Genomic DNA, 6000 nt, shown 5'->3' with positions numbered 1-6000 from the left:
TATTGTTTTGATAGCCGCTTAGAAACTGACCCTAACAATACTAATGTAAACATGTTCATTAGAGTATGTTATAATGTAGTGATTTTTTTTAGTTTGATTTTGTTAAAATTGACATTCCTGACAACATGAATGTGTTTTTTTGTATGTATTTAAAATCAAAACAGGTTAGTCGTGACCATAACACACAAGGAAGGTTTAATGAGATAAAAATATAGAAGCATAAAGTCATTTTGATTACTTTACTCATGTTAACAATCCGAGTTAAGTAAAGTTAAGTGAATTACTCATTTGAATTCAACATAATAGTCGGAGCCATTGCGCATGAACAGAAAGGTCGGGGGCTGAGACCTTAAGGCCAATCTTGTTAGGAGCTTTACAACTCCCCGCAGGTGCTGGGCGGGGTTGGTCCGAAAAACATACAGCTACTGTATGCCCCCACTCCCCCCCACACCCCTCGCTCTTTCTCAATCTCTTTCCCTCTCTCTCTCTCCCTCTCACTCTCCCTCTCTCTAACTCTCCCTGTCTCTCTATTTCTCTCTCTCTCTCTCTCTCTCTCTCTCTCTCTCTCTCTCTCTCTCTCTCTCTCTCTCTCTCTCTCTCTCTCTCTTTCTCTCTCTCTCTCTTTTTTTTTCTCTCTCTCTCCCTCTCTCTTTCTCTCTCTCTCTCTCTCTCTCTCTCTCTCTCTCTCTCTCTCTCTCTCTCTCTCTCTCTCTCTCTATCTCCCTCTTTCTCTCTCTCTCTCTATTGCATCTCGCAGCAACCTCCTTCCTTGTTTCCAACCTCCATCACAGCCCCCCCCTCCACACGCTCACACACACACAAGCACAAACACAGTCATTTTCTCCAGCCCGCCTCTCCTTTCAACAGTCCAGCCCACCTCCCTGCTTCCCCTCCCTCCCTTCCTCCCTCCCTCCTTGACTGCCTCTGTGGATAGAAAGAAGCAGCCCGAGCGAGTCGTTTCGCTCAGCTGTAAGCGAGGAGCACCGATGGAGCTCCAGACACACTGAACAAACAAAATAATTAACTCACTCATATCAACAATTTTAATAAAAAAATAAATAAACCTGGATGTTGGAGGCACCTAGGAACAAGGAAGATTCCTATTGAGCATGGCGACACTGAATTGAAAAGAGCAGGTAGGATCCTGTTTGTTTCGGGACTTGCAAGCAACAAGCGTGAGTCCTTTAAATGCACTCTGATAATGTGTTTTTCTTTTTTGCTTGTGGGGGAGGTGAGCATGTATACAGAATAAAAAAGTATGAAAACACAAATTATGGTCACACCCTGGTAAATCCTCTCCATGCATTATTATTGGAAAGAAGTTTCGGTTCAGCACCACGGACAGCTCATGCTGTCAGAATCGGTTCTATTCCTAAAAAGTGGTTGCTAGTTTAATCAAAGTGTGCAGAATGTGTGTCAACAAATACACAATGATTAGCCACTGCCTGTGCCCTTAATCTATTCTATTAGACTGTACTGTCATTACAGTCGGCCACGCGGGGCTCACTGGCAGATAAGCTGTGAGGATTTTGCAGCCTTCGTGCCATCTGTCTTTGGAATTGCATGCTGGAGGAGCCACGCTCGCAAAAAAACAAAAAAACAAAAAAACACTAAAACTTTTGACATATTTCTATTTGATTCCCAGAACATCTTAAGGTTAATATTTCAAGGTGCGCCACCAAATCTGAACAAGATGAGGACTCAACACTTTTTGTCATTTTCTACCCAACAACTACTTCTCAATCCCCTTCCACAACACACCCACTTCTCATCACTCATATCTTGATTATGTAGTTGATGATTGAGTCAGCTATTTTGTAGGCAAACCTACCTTAGCTCGCTCCTTTGTGGTGGGAGAGACAGAGCAAAGCGAGAGAGATCGTGCTGAGGATAATGAGAGAGAATTACAGTTTCTAATGGTTTTAATAGAATAAAATAAGGAGGCTACCCCCGTTGAATAAAGTGCTCTTTGAGGGAGACAGATATTTGGGGTCAGAAAGCGTGGTCGATCTTATTGAGAGAATGGTAGTCAGGATTGACACATTTATTTGGACGATCTGCTGTGGAGTTTCCAAAAGTCTGACATTAGAGAAAGCATAGTCAGGCTGCACATGCATATCTTGACAACATGTTTGAAGCAACTGTGAAAAAAGACTTGTTTAACCCTCATGCTGCTCTTGCTGAATTGTAATGACTGTCTGGAATGCACACGTGGGGAAACGGGCCAAGAAAAATCAAAGCATCAGAAATATTGTTAACTTGCATGGAAGGTTAAGTGACCAAAAGGGATAGATACAAACTACATCCAATGCTTAATGCTTCAAAGCTTGTTTCGTTTCAGCACCGGACAGTAAATAACTCTTATCATACTTGGATAAACTAGCACAATAATCCAGAAGAATCAAAAACAAAATCAAAAAATGTTTTGAATTATTGACCAAGTGTCTCAAGATGTCTCAAGCAGTTAAATGTTCATAACCCTATGCTAACAACATGTTAAATGTGAAGTGAACATGTTAAGGATCCATCATCATCTGTTCTAATTCACTTGGGAGATTGAGCAGGCATATCACATAGCTTTCCTTACCAATGTTAGAAAATTGCTAGTTCAAATACCCCAAAAGGTGGCCCCGGTACAATTTTGATTTTCTCTGATTTAGCGTCCAATTAACACCAAAGGCTTGACTACTTTTACAAACACAACAGTCACGGTGATTTTGGTAATTGTATACATGTATCTCTCATTGATAACTGTGGTAATTTGATGCATATTAACAAAAAAAAACGACAAGAAGGTTGCCATGGGTAGGCTGTAGTACAAATTCTGTGGTAACTGTACACACTTTGGGGACACCACTGTGGCCAGATTTTACTGCTGCAGTGAATCAAAATGGGTGTCACGCAGCTTCCTTTAGTTTTGACTGTTATTTTTGACACTCTCTTTTGATACCTTACTTTGTAGGCAAATGAGGCAAAAGTACAGGAACATCAAGGGACCAAATTGTGTGTTCAGAACTGTAGGAATAGGAATAGCTATGCTTGGCACCTGTTCGATACAAAAAATACTAAGGCCTTTTACATTTGTTGACTAACAACCATCTTGTCAGGGAGAGAATGTTGCTGTTTTCCGGATAACAAGGTGTAAAGGGACCCGTGCTGGGAATCATATGGAACAAACAGCACGGCACACGCACACTTATGGCAAAGCAAAAAAACTTAACTGCTAAGCTTGACAAGTATGCTATTGCATTACTTCTAGCGTCCCATGTGATTCCATTCACTTCATGGAACCTCCAAGATAGTCCACAACCAATGCTTACTCTGCCTGCCACTCAATAACATGAGATTGGTGCAAATTAGAAGTGAGCCGTGCAGGGAGAATAACATGTTGCTTCACATCCTGCAAGTTTAAACTAGTCTTCTTCTGAGGCACACTAATGTTGTTGTTTGTGTGGTGCACAATGATGGTTAACACTGACAGCATATAGATGAACTTTTATAAAAGTAGACATACCCTAATATTGGAAAGTGCCTCATTCAAGTGGTGTGAACCTTTGATCTCAGCTTCTCAACTGTTCATCCCTTGACCATTAGAGCGCTAAGCTGTTGATTTTTAAGAATTGAAACCAGCTTTGGACATGGTACTTAGTGCAAAAGGCAATAACTATGATGCAAAATTTTACTTTGCTTGGTCAGTTTGCATGTGTCTGCTAGCTCGGGTCTTTTTAAATTATTCTTGTGGATGTGTGCGTGTGTGTATGCTCAAGGATGAAGTTGAAGAAGGTTATTTTCCTATATATTTATTCATTCATTGTTCAAATTGCATATCCTCACGGCAGTCGTGGGGTAAGATTTGAGAGCAGACATTCTTGACACTGGCTTGATGTGTATGAAATAAAGACATGAAAAATCTTGTGAACGTCTATCGTTCTTAGTCTGAAAGGTGAAGGACGGCGTTCTATCAATAATGCTGCCCACGCTTTTGCCTGAAGACAACTCATTTGAACCACCGTCTACTTTATCATTTTAAATTTGTAAGAGAGACAATGAAGAATGCTGAACCCTTTTATTATATAATAACAGCTCCAGCTAGTAAAGAAAAGCAGGAATGGCAAAACAAAAACAAAAAATCTAAAAAGAGTGTATAGTCTATATTTTATTTAGCATAGAAAATCTTTCCTCTGAACCTTACAATGAATCAGCACCCTGTGCTTGGCTTTAATCCCAGAATACAAGACGTGCGGTAAATTAATGTAGAGGCTAAGGTAGCATTGGTGCATTTTTCCAATTTTCTTCTTCCAAGAAATACTATAACAATAATTTAAAGAAAAAAACATAATTAGAAGGATAATAACATATATGACGTATTATACAGCTGGTCATTAATGTTTATTTGTATTTAAAGGGACAAAGTGTATTACATGCCCACTATATGTTGCTGTATTGTACTCAAAAACAAGAATGAAAAGCCCAAGAAAAAACACAAACTACAGAGACACAAAGCGAACATACCGCAATGTTTTTTTTCAAAGTTTTTTAGCCAAGCCTCTCAGCAACTTTTTTTTTTTTAAATGGTATTATACCCATAGCAAGAATATGCCAATCGTGTCAGTTTTCTTTAGGGGAGCCACATTTTATGTAAAATAATCACAACTTGCTTGACTTACGACTTATAGAAATGCCCCTTTGTATGATGGTTCATGTATTTTTGATTATCATTCAAATCAAAATGGATTTTTTTGTAAATAAATTGAGTTTTTATTTATCACTAGAAGGCGCTTTATAGTCAATGTTGCTTTAATGTTATCAAATGTGGATATTAAACTGGATTGCATGGGTATGTGAGCTAGGTTTCACAGATGACGGATTGCTTGTTTTGGATGATGTATTATAGCTATCAAAATGTTTTAGGTGTTTGCAAAAAAGAGCCTTCATTATTTCACAAACCATTGTAAAATGGTTTATTGAATACATTTTGGTACACATAAATTCAATATATTGCCCGATACATTATGAAAGTATATAGTGTTCTGTATGTTTTAGGGGGGAAAACATCTCATCTCATCTCATTAGCTACACTGCTTATCCTCAGTAGGGTCGCGGGGGTGCTGGAGCCCATTCCAGCAATCATCGGGCAGTGGGCAGGGGAGACCCTGAACTGGTTGCCAGCCAATCACAGGGCACACGGGGACAGACAACTCACTCGCTCATTCACACCTAGGGACAATTTGGACCTGCCAATTCACCAGAAATGCATGTTTTTGGAATGTGGGAGGAAACCGGAGTGCCCGGAGGAAACCCACGCAAGCACGGGGAGAACATACAAACTCCACACAGGAAGTCTGGAGCTGGATTTGAACCCACGCAGGAGGTTCCCAAGACATGAACTGTGCCGCACATGCGCTAACCACTGCGCCGCCGTGCTGCCCGGGGGAAAACATATTGTGCCATACTTTGTTTTAGCAGTAAGGTACTTAAAGTAAAGAATGAATCTAGAGTGAAAAGACGTGCATTTACCAACATATTTAGAGTTGATCATATTCAGACTTGAAACTGCTTATTGTAAGAATAGAGGGGGTTTAGGCTTGGTAATGACTTCAGTATTTTATTCCACAGTCACATGCACGTGTCAAATGCCACTCTATCTACGTGCTTATGCTAAACTAAAAAAGCACTTTGGAGAAGTAGGATATACTGAATGATGCTACAGTGCATGTTCCTGACATAAGAGGTCATTAAAGCACAACATGACGTAGCTGTCACAATTCACAGTTCTGCGTGTGCATGTGCTGAGAGGTTGCTATTCACTGTCACAGCGATCTCATTGAATGTCATGTTCTTGGTAACACTCGAGATCTCACATCGGCTATGTGTAATGATGGCTTTTGCCTGATTGTAAATGTGCATAAATACATGTAGAATAACCCCAGTGTAAGGGTCCTTTTTGCGAATATTTTTTTTCGAAACTTAATTTCAACATAAATTGGCAACACCAAAGTC

At 40.0% G+C, this 6000-nt stretch overlaps 1 protein-coding gene across 1 annotated transcript in view; it reads left to right on the top strand.

Annotated features, from left to right (window-relative positions):
- Positions 1 to 943: 943 nt before the first annotated feature.
- elfn1a (extracellular leucine-rich repeat and fibronectin type III domain containing 1a) overlaps positions 944 to 6000 on the top strand; it is a 134596-nt gene continuing 129539 nt past the window's right edge. Inside the window, exon 1 of the mRNA XM_088329388.1 lies at positions 944 to 1136. The gene's annotated coding sequence lies outside the window, so the exon portion shown is untranslated. The remainder of the gene's footprint in view (positions 1137 to 6000) is intronic.

Source organism: Urocampus carinirostris, chromosome 1 (assembly GCF_059441175.1).
Source record: "Urocampus carinirostris isolate Australia breed hairy pipefish chromosome 1, RoL_Ucar_1.0, whole genome shotgun sequence".
NCBI classification, from domain to species: domain Eukaryota; kingdom Metazoa; phylum Chordata; class Actinopteri; order Syngnathiformes; family Syngnathidae; genus Urocampus; species Urocampus carinirostris.
The sequence above is the reverse complement of the archived record's forward strand: the minus strand, read 5'-3'. Positions and strand labels throughout refer to the sequence as shown.